The sequence below is a fragment of the Sarcophilus harrisii genome, chromosome 1, assembly GCF_902635505.1.
Source record: "Sarcophilus harrisii chromosome 1, mSarHar1.11, whole genome shotgun sequence".
NCBI lineage: Eukaryota > Metazoa > Chordata > Mammalia > Dasyuromorphia > Dasyuridae > Sarcophilus > Sarcophilus harrisii.
The window spans coordinates 497,506,996-497,520,584 of NC_045426.1; the positions used below are offsets into that span (position 1 = coordinate 497,506,996).

The following is a 13,589-nucleotide window of genomic DNA, read 5'->3' on the forward strand; positions in this document are numbered from 1 at the left end:
ACTATCTTTTAGTTTTTTTCCCTCTCCCTTTATTGATGGGGCAATTGAAACAAACATCACAGATTTCTAGCTGGAAAGGATCTTGAAAGACCATCTATTTCAATGAAAATCTCTCATTTTACAGGTGAAAAAACTCAAGCTCAGAGGTATTAAATGCATTGCCAAGATGCCACAGTTAGTCGGGAACAGAATAAATGAGTGAAATGTAAGCAACTGTTCATCCTGAAGCTTTGCTTTTTTTTTTTTTTTTTTTTTTTTTTTTTTAATAGAGTGCAAAGAAAAATTCACAAAGTCCAACACTGCATCAAAACCACTGAATCTGGGCAAACTTCTCAATATTTTAATAAAAAATAGTCTTATATAGTTCAAGAAACAATGTTTACTCAATAATGTATTGGTAACTTCATAAATAGGCAGACTTTAAAAGCTTAGCTAGGCAGTAAAATAATTTATTAAGTGAAGACTATGCATATTATAAAACCAATAAAAACAAAGCCACTAACTAGTTATATTGAGAGCAAATATACAAAGGTGAGTGTGTACACACACATAAGGAAAGGCAAAAGGAATCAATCTTTTTTCAACCAAGTACCAACTACATAAAAAAATTTAAATATGGTAGGAGGAATTTAGGTCAGACTTAACTATTGAATGTGAACACCAGGTTGGGCGATAGGGAAATAATTGTTTTTATGGATATATTTTTGTATTATACTTACTTAGCACCTAATAGGAACTTACTAAATGCTTGCTAATTAACAAAACAACAACAAAACTTTACCAATGGTCAGGGATTTTTAAGCACTGAGATAATTTATCCAGCAAGGTGGAAGAACCTTAAACATATGCATAGCTCTCTTTAACAATTTAGTCAAAGCTTTCCTGAAAGCAGCAGAATTGTAGGGATTCTAGAACTCTCTTCCAGTTTAGTGATTATTATGTTGCTCCTTGAAGAAATACGTATATAAAGAAATATGCCAGAAAAGTTAGATATTGAAATAACCTAAAACACTTAAGAGAATGTTAATAAAGTAAAGACTATTATTTTATAAACCGTATAGATTAATTACAATGAATTCTGCTTTAATGTCAATTTTACCTTTTAAATTAGAGAAACCCAAATTATTGAGGTCTGACACTTCCCTGATTATTCCAAAGATCATAAATTTAGGAAACTGGAGTGCATTACTCCAGGAAAATCCAAAAAACCTATTTGTCTTTCCTAAGGAATTATTTATCTTAACGCCTGGACTTTTGGAGGAACTTCAGACGTCTATAAGGAACCAAACTGATCTTCCATTTTGCTTTTTACGGTGGCTTGACTTAAAATAGACATTAAAAAAAGGACCATTTCCAACGTTCCTATTTCTAACGGGAATATAATTAAATTAAGCTTGTACTATGCCAATATTAAAATAAACTCTACCTTTTAAACTTTACCATTCTTTATTTTTTCTGGTAATTTCATGTTACTTTTCTAATCCACTAAGCATCTGTGCCAATAGAAGGGACAAACAAAGTTATATATTTCTTAAATCAATCACTTTATCTTTGGACAAAATTTTTTCCTCTTCATTTAAATATACTCCAGAAAGTTACATTTCAAACAAAATAATGAAGCCATCTAAATTCCTTGAGGGCATGGACCAAATCAACCTTGTTATCTCCCATAAAATGCTCTAACAAACACACACAAATATTTGCTGAATGAGTTATCCATATTCACAATCCAATTTCTGGTTAAGAACTCTTCTTTGCTCTATTGTCATAAATTAAAAGCATTGGTTCTCAGACTATGCCTTGTTTTCTTATCAATTAATGGGAAAAAAAATCAATGCCACGTAGGTGGCAGAGAAATCATAAGCATCATATAGCACTGTATATGTGAAAATTAATTTTTTCAAGTTTTAGATTTGACTATTTAGAATTAACTGTTTATAAATAGTCATAGCATAACTTTTCCAATTGACTATTCCCAACAAGGATCTGATTTGACAAGAGAAGGGAAAAGTATGCTTCTGCATGTCCAGCACTAACTGTACTGCCTAGCACAGGATAAATACTTAATTTGTTAAACTGAATTAAATGCAACACTCTATGATAGAAAAAGTTCTGTATTTGTAATTAGCAACCTGGTTTTGAAGTGGCTCTGCCACCTGGTAGCTGTGTGATCTTGAGCAAGTGATTAAACCTCTATTGGCCTCAGTTTCTTCATCTTTAAAAAGAAGGGATTGTACTAGATGGCCTCTAAGGTTCTTTTCAGCTCTAAATCCATGATCCCATGATCTCGTGAATAATGTTGCTGAGCTATAGTACTAATTATAGTGGCCTAAATTCTGAGAGGAGAGGGTTATGTATTAAAGGAGTGAGTCCTGGTACAGAGCTGACTCTAAGCAAAATTTCAAAATGATATTTTTTGGAACCCTCTCATCTACCTGGACCCTTATATTGTCTAAATATTGATCATGAAAATACAGTATTGGACAAATCCTTAAAAATTCTTGTAGCAAATAGCTCAACAGTCTAATTTAATACAGAAAGAAATGGTGATTTAAATAAACAACTTTGAATGAGGTCACACAATTAGTTCAGAACCAAAACTCAAGTGTTCCCATACTCTCATCCAAAACTGGGAGCCTAAGGGATTATTTGCATTTTAAGAGTTAAAGTTGGTTATTACCAAAAGGAAACTCTAAAATGGTGGCAAGGAATTGGGAGAAGAAGTGATATTTGTGGGAAAGAGTTCTTTCTCAAAAATCTTTATATTTCCACAAACAGGTGACAGTCTAAACCAGGGACCCTCTCTGAAGCAAAATTGATTTTATTTTATATTCAATCTTTGGATATCTTGCTGCCTCTAGTGACTGTCAGTTCTACCATAAGTTAACAACAGGCTGTAGTTATTGGGTTAAGTTGGATTGGGGTTGGGAGAGGATGCTGCAAATGCAAAAGGAGAAGTAGAATATGGAGGTAATTTTTTAAGTGAAGCTGCATTGACACCTAGGCACCGCTACCATAGCGTAATTTGTTTGCAATAGTAGCTCTAAATTTCATTAAAATCTTACTCAGGTGCCTCATCTTGAATCCTATTCGATCCTGAGTTCTAAAACGTCCAACCAAGCTGGAAAAACTTTTATTCTATTTCTTCCTCCATGATCCTGTCTGTTGCCCTTGAATCTGTCTAGCTAGGAGTTCACAACTATGAGGGTTAGGCATCCGATGATTTTGCTTTTTAATCCACAGTAAATCATTCAACCATTTACAAAGGCTGAAAGGGTTGGGATTGGTGGAGGGAGTGAGTACACACATGAATGAAATCACAGATCTTTTAAGTAGGGAAATTTATAATCCACAAGGAGGTTGAATCCATTCAGAGGTCAATAGCCCTTACAATCTTAATAGCTCCTTTCCGGGAAGTGGGAGGAGAGTTTATGAATATATTTTAAATTGATGGGATCATGAGAGTATAAGAAAAATGAAATTTTTGATTCAGTTTGGGGGATGTTATCCACTTTCTTCCTTCCCTTCCTTTCTCTTCTGAAACCTGATATCTAAAACAACTTAAGTTTTTCCACAGGAGGCAGAGGTTCTGGGAGTAGGAGGGAGTGGTTTGTGCGTGAGACCTGTTGGTTAACTAGTTACTTTTAGTCCTCCAACTGCCACCGCACCACCTCCCCCATTCCACCCCCAGCTAAGGTTAAAATAGGGAAGGGTGGTAGTAAAAGCAGAAACTGTTGTGAGTTGACCCCCGCAGCATTGAGAGGCAAGTGGCCCCAAGAAGACATAACTTGTACTAGCGCTACAATTGACATCACATACCCCTACCCTAGCTGGGCAGAGAATAAAAGGAGGGGAGGCGGGAGAACGCTTCCAGTCTGCCAAGAGCTCTTTCCTCTTTCGTGACCTGCTTGGCAAAGAATCAGCCACCATTTGAGCTTCTGGTCCCCGGAAATCCCAGAGAGGCGGGTGAAACGGAAAATCTTCATTCCCCCACCCCCAGGACAATTTTGAAAACCCCTTTCCCGTCAACACCGGCGCGCCAGTCAGAGTAACCCACCCACCGCCGCCGCCGCCTCTGCTGCTGCTGCTGCTGTGGCTGCTGCCGCCGCGCTCCTCCCGGGCCGAGGCCGGGGCCGGGGCAAATCGGCGGCTTCTGCTGGTGAGGTGGCAGGCTCCTCGGGAAGGAGCTCTCCGCCAGAGCCCCGGGTTTCTTCGGGAGCCCAAGCAACCGGCAGGGCGCTCCCCCCACCGCGGCAATTGAGCCGTGAGCCCAAGATACAGATGACCGGTGGTCACCAAAGCCCTCTCGCCCTCTTGCTCTCTCACGCGCGTGTATACACTTACACATATACATACATTGCACCTACACAAGTCCAGCCTTTTAAGCAGTGGCTTCCCTTCTTTCTCCCACCCTCGAAGCCACCACGGGAGCCCCCCAGGCCAGGCGGCCTTCCGCAGGGCAGGAAAGAGCCAGAGATCGGACCCAGACTCTTTCTTCTCTATTCTTGGAGAAGAAATGGGCCTCCCACCTTGGAGAAAGGAGAGGAGAGAGATGCACCAAACCAGAAAAGTGAACAACCGCAGCAAGCTTGTCGGGTGCCGACAGACCTAGGGGAAATAGAGAAGGGGGCGGGGGCAGCAGGCTGGGAGGTGGGATGGGGGTGGGGGGGGGAAGAGCTAAACTTAGGAACACAACATTGGTTGGGGGGGTAGGGGGGACGCGCACAAAAATTCCAAGCCTCAAGCACTGGCGCTCGCTAGCTTGCTTACCTTGGTCTACCTTCTGGCTTCGGGCGAGAGATGAAGGTGAACAGAGGAGGTTGGGGGATGCGGGAGCTCGGGAGGAGGAGGGGCCACTGGCTGAGCTGCTCTTGCTGCCTTTGGAGCCGCCGAGGCTGCTGCTAACCCGGGCAGCTTTCATGAATGGAACGCAGCCCTGAGCTAGGGCTCGCTTGTAATCAGGGAGCCCAAAGGTTCTCTCTGTCCCCTCCTTCTCGACCTCCTCCTCCTCCTCCTCCCGCTCCTCCAGCTCAACCCGGCCGCGACAGGCACGTGATCCCTCTGCCTCCTCCTCCTCTTCCTCCTCCCGAGCTTCCCTCCTCCTTCCACCACCCGGAGCTCTGACTATAGCTGCTGCTTTGCTACGCGGCTTCTCAGCAACTCGGATCTCTCCTGTGACGTTCCTCCAGGACCCCAGGGCTAAGCAGTAGAAGCAGCCCTGACTGTGTGGGGCCGAGTGGGGCGGTAGTGGGAGCACGTTTTTGTTTTTGTTTTGTTTCGTTTCTTTTCCTGCAGCTGCTTAGATCTTGTGGGGCCAAGCCAGTTGGTGTCTGGCCTCTAAGCTCAGCAGACTCTAGTGGTCCACAGCTCTGGAGGTGGTGTCCGCGTCTGGTTGGTCAGGGGGCAGCCTGTATGTTATGTTAAAAAAAAAAAAAGTGTGTGTGTGTGTGTGTGTGTGTGTGTGTGCGTGCGCGCGCGTGTGCGTTTTAAGCGCTTGGTGCCTCGGTACCCATAGCAACCTTACAGAGAGTAATACATAAAATGGAGGAGAAAAAAATTAAAAGTCCAAAGTTTTGACCTCCCTTAAGTCACCCATTTTATCTATGTTGTATATGTCATTCATTCATAGGACACTTTCCTTACAACCCTGAAGGGTAAATGATGCCAGTATTATTGTACCTATTTTATAGATGAGAAAAATGAAGGAAATTTTTGCTTCTGGTCGCCTCACAACTAATAAATAGCAAGTAATTTGAACACAGGCCTTATGACTGGAAGGGCAGCGCCTCTTTCTGGGTCACTTTTCCCCCATAACTATTAAAACCCAGAATATGTGTGTGTGCTTGTATATTTTAAATGGATAATTAAATGGATGAGTCGCACCAGAATGACTAACCAGAATCGACTCTCAAAAACATCTTCTAAATAATGCTAGAGTTGTAATGTGTCTTGATTGAGGGAGTGTTCTCAGACAAAATCAAGGATCATCAAAGTATTGAAATTGGCCTACTTAAGTTTTCCCCTTTTGAAACCCGCCATGTCCTTTCTCCATGCTTGGAAAACATTCTCTCTTTACCTCTGCCTCAAAAAAAATAAAAATCCTTACTTACCTTCAAGCTCACCTCAGAGACTACCTACAGCAAGCCTTTTCTTCTCCCTCTTCCTCTAGTAGTTGAGGTCTCCCAATCATATTGCCATGCATTTACTTATTTGACTCTGTATACAATTTTCCTCCAATAGACTTCAGGACTAGAAACCGTTTCTATCTTTTCCTTTATATTTCCAGTATTTAAGATTATGCCTGAAATATTTTTTTCCTCCTAAATTTATTGATTGATTGATTGATAATATCTTTTTATTTTTCAAAATACATGCAAAGATAGTTTTCAATTCACCCTGCAAAACCTTATGTTACAAATTTTCTCCCTCCCTCTCCTAGAGAGCAAGTAATCCAATACAGGTTAAATATGTGCAATTTTTCTAAATATGAAATATGTGTTTTTACTGAATGAATGAATTGATGTATAGATCAGCAGTCATGTTTCTTTTTACAACTCTATAATTTTTAAGGTTATAAATGAAAAATCTTTAATTAATTACCTCCAAACTATAGTTGAATTATATAAATATCCTACAGTATTCATCTATATAATTCATGAATATAATCTATATTCCTTATACAGCTGCCAAACTAGTATTACTGAAGCACAGGTTTGATTATGTCACTTCCCTGCTCAAGAGTCTTCAATGACTATTTTCTCTGAGATAAAGTATAAATTTGCTGTCTTGGTATTTAAAATCTTTTACTTTCTGTCTCCAGATTACTTTTTGATTTTAGTGTTTGTTTTTTTTTTTTTTTTTTTTTTTTTTTTTAAAGATTCATAGACTGAGAATTGGAGAGGACCTTAGAGGCTGTCCAGACTAACCTTATTTTACATATGAAAAATCTGAAGTTCAGAAATGAAAAAAATGAATTAGTCAATGTCACACAGGCAATAAGAAAGAATGGAATTTGAACTCAGGTCTTCTGACTTAAGACCAGTTTTCTTTCTACTATATCATGATGCCTCATTGCATATTACTCCACTCCACTTTGTTTAAAAACAAAGCAAAACAAAAATTGGCCCACAGTTTATTTCCTCAAGTTCAGCCTTTTACTTACTATCTCCATAGCTTGAGATTGTGCCTTGGCCTCAAATATACTATCTTTTCACATCTACTTCAGAATTCTTAGTGCTGGCCAAGGATCAACTCAGATTACACATTCTATGAAAAACTTTTTTCTTCTTTTTCTAAAAATGAATTCAAAATCTTATTTTCAGTTCCAAATTCTTTTCTCTCTCCCTGTGAAAAAAAATCCCCAATACCAGATGAATTTGCAAGCAACTTCTACCAAATATTTAAAGAACTATTATATAAACTTGAAAAAAATAGGTAGAGTGCTACCAAAATTCCTCTAAAGCACAAATATGATTTTGAAAATTAAACCATGGAGAGGAAAAACAGAAAACAAAAAATTAACACGAAACTATAGACCAATTTCCCTACTGACTATTGGTACAAAAATTTTAAATAAAATACTAGCAAGAAGATATCAGATTATATCATAAAGATCAAATGCTATGGGCAAGTTGGATTTATTCCAGGAAAGCAAGTCTGTTCAATATTAGGAAAACATAAGAATACTAACCATATTAATAATAGAATCAACAAGGACCATATATTAATAGGTGCAGAAAAAAATTTTTTTGACAAAATACAACCACCATTCCTATTTTAAAAACACGCCAGAAAGCACAGGAATAAATGGAGCTTTTCTTAAAATGATAAAGACTATCTGTCTAAAATCAAGAGTAAGGATTATCTGTAATAAAGTTAAACTAGAAGCCTTTCCAGTAAGATCAAAGATTAGGCAAGGATATCCATTATCCTCAATATTATATTCACTATTTTATTAGAAATGCTAGCCATATCAATAAGACAAAAAGAAAGGAAAAAGTCAAAAGAATGAGCAAAAATAATAAGGAAACAATACTATTTATTTGCAGATGAGATGATTATATGATTAGATAAGTCTAGATAGTCAACTAAAAACAAGTCAAAACAATTAACAACTTAGAAGAGTTGCAGGATATAAAATAAATTCACACAAATCATTAGTATTTATATATCTTATACAAAAAACCCACCAGAAAGAGATAGAAAAAGAAATTCCAATTAAAATAATTACATCCAGTATAAAATACTTGGGAGTCTACCTGCCAAGGTAAAGATAGCAATATTACGTAAATTAATTTACATATTTAATGCCATATCAATCAAACAACCAAAAAATTGTTTTATAGAGCTAGGGGGAAAAATTCATCTAGAGGAACAAATGGTCAAGAATATGAAGGGAACTAATGGGGAAAAAAAATTTGAAGGAAGAGGGTCTAGCAGTCCCAGATCTCAAACAATAGTACAAAGTAGTAAATATCAAAACAATTTGTTACCACACAGAATGTGTAAATTAATTTAGGTAGTATTGCTATCTTTACCTTGGCAGGTAGGTGAAATGGAAGAGGTAGATTTAACCAACAAGCAAAATAAACTTCAACTTCAGAGGGTAGAATATTAAGAGAACAAAAGAAGAGGAAAAAACAAGTATCAGGTTCTAGAGTAGGTAAAAAGAATAGAATGGAAATAGAGCATATCAATTTTAGATTACTAACATTGATTACATTCGTTCTTTTTCATCATTGTGTAGATACTGATATTTGGCAAAAACAGGAAAGAGATACTGTAGGGAAATACAAAATTGGCGGTCATAACTACAAATATAAATGGTATTGATTCATGCATAAAAGAGGGAGACAATGGATTAAAAACAGACTACTAAAATATTATTTATGAGAAGTATAATTGAAATATAAAAATTTATAAAATTAAGTTGAAAGGAGAAGAATTTATTATGCCTCAAGTGATCAGAAAAAAAGTAGGCAGCAATTTAAGACAAAATTAAAAGAAAGGTGGTTAAAAGAAATAAACAAGGAAACTACATTATGTTGAAAAATCAACATATATAATGAAGTAATACCAATATGTAGTCCATACATATATCAAATGACATAATATCTAGTATTTAAATAAATGAATCAAATTACAGTAAGATATTGATAGAAATACAATAATTAGGGATTTCAATGCACACTTCTCAAGGTATAAAAAGGTATGTCAGAAATAAAAACCAAGTTATTTCAAATTATTTCTTATTCTGTTAATTGAGATATTTTATTTGTATAAATATTCACTTATACATATATATACTCACATATATATATATATTTAGATGTAAATATAAATATATATTTTCAAACTTTGACAAATTGACAAAGAAGAAAGAAATTAAGAATCTCAAAAGCACTTAGAATGTAAGTTTCTTGAGGCTAGGAATTGCTTTTCTTTCCATTTGTGTTTTTTCCCCCCAGCAATAAGCACAGTGTTGGGAACAGTGCATAGTCAACACTTAAAAGTGCTTGTTGACTTGAAAGAAGTTGAAGCAGGTCTAAATTAATTCCAAAGGAAAACAAAGCTCAGGACAAGATGGAATTATAATTTACTTCTGTTAAATATTTAGAGAATAATCAATTCTATTATCATATATAATATCAGCAAAAAAAAATTGAAAAATAAAAGATCCTTCCATAATCATTCTGTGAGATAAATATGATTTTGATGTCTAAACTAGGAAGGGATAAAAGAGAAACCATTGGTCAATATTCATAAGGAATATTAAAATAAAAAATATTAAATGTAATATAGCAAATTATTTTTAAGTGTTGTTTTGTTTGCCCACGTAGGTGTGTATAAATTTGGCTTATAGGGAGACAAGAATAGACATCTCTAGCATCAATTCCTCCTACCCTTCTCCAAGGGAGACTTTGATTTCTGCCAAAAGGAAAAGTAGGCAGTTGGTACCAAAGTAATAAAAGGTCAAGAATCTTAAGGGAACTAATGCAAGGTGGGAAGGGGTAAAAATGGGAAGGAAAGGAGACTAGTAATAATAGATCTGAAAATACACTACAAAATTAGAATCATAACTTGTCAAAAATACAAAATTATTTAATGGAAATGGTTGGACATTTAAGATCCAAGAAAAATAAAAATAGTAGCATATTTTTTCACTAAACCAGAGGACATCAGTTTCTGGGACAAGGACTCACTATTAATTAAAAACTACTGAGAAAGATTAAAAGTAGTCTAAAAAAGTTAAAAGGTTAAAAAGTTAAAAGTAGAAATTAAATTTTATATCAACATCTCATGTCATATGCCACAATAAGTTCCATTTAGATACAGTACATGCCTTAGATATGAAAGATCATATCCTAAATGAATTAGAGTAGCATGAAAGAAAATATCTTTCAAACTATGGATTGGGCAAGAATTCTCAGCCAAACAAATGATAGATCACAGGATATAAAATGGACAATATGATGATATAAAATGGAAAACTTATTACCTGAACAAGATCAATAGTCAGAATTGTAAGGAGTTGGGGGAGATAGTCAAAATTACTGGGGGAAGGGTGTGTATGGGAGGAGAAGCTTTTGTATCAAATTCTCTGATAAAGGGCTAACATTCTAAATATTTAGGGATTTTATTCAAATTCATAAGCATGATCATCCCTAATCAATAAAGTCAAAAGATTTTAAATAGCTTTTTTTTTTCCTGAGGCAGTTGGGGTTAAGTGACCTGCATGGGGTCACATAGCTAAGAAATATTAAGTGTCTGAGGCTAGATTTGAACTCAGGTCCTCTTGACTTCAGGGGTAGTGCTCTATCCACTGAGTCTTCAAGCTACCCTAAATAGCCATTTCTTAAAAGAAATTCAAAATAAAATTATTGAGGTAGAGGGAATAGTAATAATAATTCCTTGCTGAAAAACAATTAAAATCAATGAAGCATTAAAAGATACACAGAAGAAAGAATGAAGTTCAGAAAGTGACAGACAAGTAGGCTAATTTTGGAAATTCTGTGTTCCAGAACTAAAAGAAAAAAAAATAAAAAATCCAAACTGTATTCAATAAAGATTCAAGGTTTTATATCCAATCCTTTTTTAATTTTATGTGTTAAAGATCATATTTAATGATTTTTCTGAAGTTCATAATAACAAAAAAAGAAACCTTAAAAAAGAGAATAGCTCTTCTATGCCAGTTTTTCTAAGAGTTTTGTGCATAATGAATATTTTATCTTGTCAAAGGCTTATTCTCTATCTGTTGATAGGAATAATACCTTTTAAGGAATTTTGCTTTAAATATGACTGTTTTGATTGTTTTCCTGATGGTGAGAAATCATTGATTTCCTGACATAAATCCAACTTGGCTTCTGAATATTTTTTTTTTATATATTGCTATATCTTTTTGGATTCTATTATTACAATCCCTCTGGGCTGATTATTCCAACTTGCCCAGGCACTAGCAGATCAAATTCCTCAAAACAATAGCTGCTATGACTGCCAGGCATCCAAGAGTAATTATGAGTAGTTGTTTTCCTAAACTATAACTCATGAGTCCCTACCAGTGTGCTTCTCTTTAACAATCTGCCAGTAGGTCCAATTATTTTTAAATTTAGCAAAGACATTTACTCAAATGAGATTGAAAGAAAGCAATTTCTATGATCTCAAAATTACTAAATGATTTATACCCTACCATATTACTATAAGCATATATTCCAAAGAGATCAAAGAAAAATTAAAAGAGCCATATGTACAAATATATTTATAGCTATATCATTAATAGCATTAAAGCATTATTTAAAGCAACTCATTGGAAACTAAAGGAATGTCTATAAATTGTGGAATTGATCTACAAATTGTGGCATATGAATATAATAAAATATTATATACCCTAAAGTGATAAAAGAGATGGTTTTAAATAATTTGAGAAGACTAAAATGAGCTTAGTCTCAGCTGAGCTGAGTGAGCTTAGCTGAGTAAGTTATATAATAATAAAATTGTAATTAAAAACAACTTTGAAACACTTAAGAACACTGATCAATGCAATAACCAATAACAATTCTGTAGGACTGATAAAACTTACTAACTTTTTTCTGCCAGAGTTGTAAAATATTCAAGGTAGAGAATAAGACAAATTTTCTGTAACAACCAATATAGTAATTTGTTTCACTTGACTCTGCATTTTTGCTTAAAGGGTGTGGTTTCTTTTTTTCCTTTCAATTTTTGTAAAGTAGGAAGCAGAGTGAGTCATGTAATAAGGTTGCCTTCTAGGGAGAGAAAAGAAGGTCATTCAACAATTTTTAACATGTAAAGAAGAAAACAGAAAAAAGACCAGAAAGAATCATGGATTAGCAGGACAACTTTGAAAAATCTACATTGAATTTATTATGTGCTTAAGAAGTAAAGTAAATTATACTTGAGTTTAATGATTTCTTAAAATTCTCTTTTTTGGTTCCACTTTGTATGTGGAAATGATCATTTTATTTGGTGTTTATGAAGAGTTTTAAGAGTATTATTATAAAACAAGAAGGATACTTCAAATATATTTCCCTAAAAACAACTTGAGAAGGTTCTTCAACAATACATATAGATTTTATAGGGGCAAACAAGGAGACAAGCTTATAGTGCTAGAGTACCCAAGGCTAGAGCACCACACCTGGAATCAGGAAGATCCAAGTTGAAATCTGACCTCAAACACTTACTAGCTATGTGACCCTGAGCAAGTCACTTAACCCTGTTTGCCTCTATTTCTTCATCATAAAATGATCTAGAGACGAAAATAGCAAACGAATTTAGTATCTGTGCCAAGAAATCCCAAATCAACTCAGGAAGAATAGGACACAATTGAATCATGAACAAGTAAAGTACCCCTGTAGGGAGCACAAAGAACCAAAGTAACTTATAGGCTTGAAACTATGTGACACTGGTTTCTCTTTTTTCTTTGTAGGATCTTTACAAAATTCTCCGAGACACAGTTTCATGATAGATGAGTCATTTTGTTGTTCAGTCAGCTTGATCCTCATAGGGAGTAGTGTCTCAATAGGTCAGGTCAGTCCACTGCTAGACTGGGTTATGTTGCTGGGATGCTGTCAGCCTGGTTTAACTTGACTACTGGGCTACTCACAGGATATATCTTAAATCAGTCATTTGATCCACTGAATTCCTTGGGACTGCTTGCTCTTCAATATTTAGTTACATTTTTTTTTTAAACCACCCATATATTTATTAGATTGACTGTAAGATATCATGCTCTAGTCCACTATACTAATACAATGCTCTTTCAGCAAAGAAATCAGCCTTTGATTGGCAGAAACCTCTCTGACTTCCTGAGGTCCTCAGTTCTGAGTTTTGTTACTTTTTAGACTGAAAGTTTGGTTAGTAAAATCTACTATCATATATAGAATATAGAATCGTATATAGAATAGAATAGTATCCTATGCCTACAAAAAGAAAGTAAAGCATATTTATATCTCTTTGGGACCAAGTAGGGTTATTATAATTTCACAGCATTCATTTGCATTGTTTTCTTGTTTATTGTTTTTTAATTTATGTTATTATAGTCATTCTACATACCATTTTCCTGATTCTACTTAACA

The 13,589-nt window shown here is 35.4% G+C and overlaps 1 protein-coding gene across 1 annotated transcript in view; it reads right to left on the bottom strand.

Annotated features, from left to right (window-relative positions):
- Positions 1 to 5,087, bottom strand: part of LPIN2 (lipin 2) — a 98,565-nt gene extending 93,478 nt beyond the window's left edge. The window contains exon 1 of the mRNA XM_012541525.3: positions 4,771 to 5,087. The gene's annotated coding sequence lies outside the window, so the exon portion shown is untranslated. The remainder of the gene's footprint in view (positions 1 to 4,770) is intronic.
- Positions 5,088 to 13,589: the final 8,502 nt, after the last annotated feature.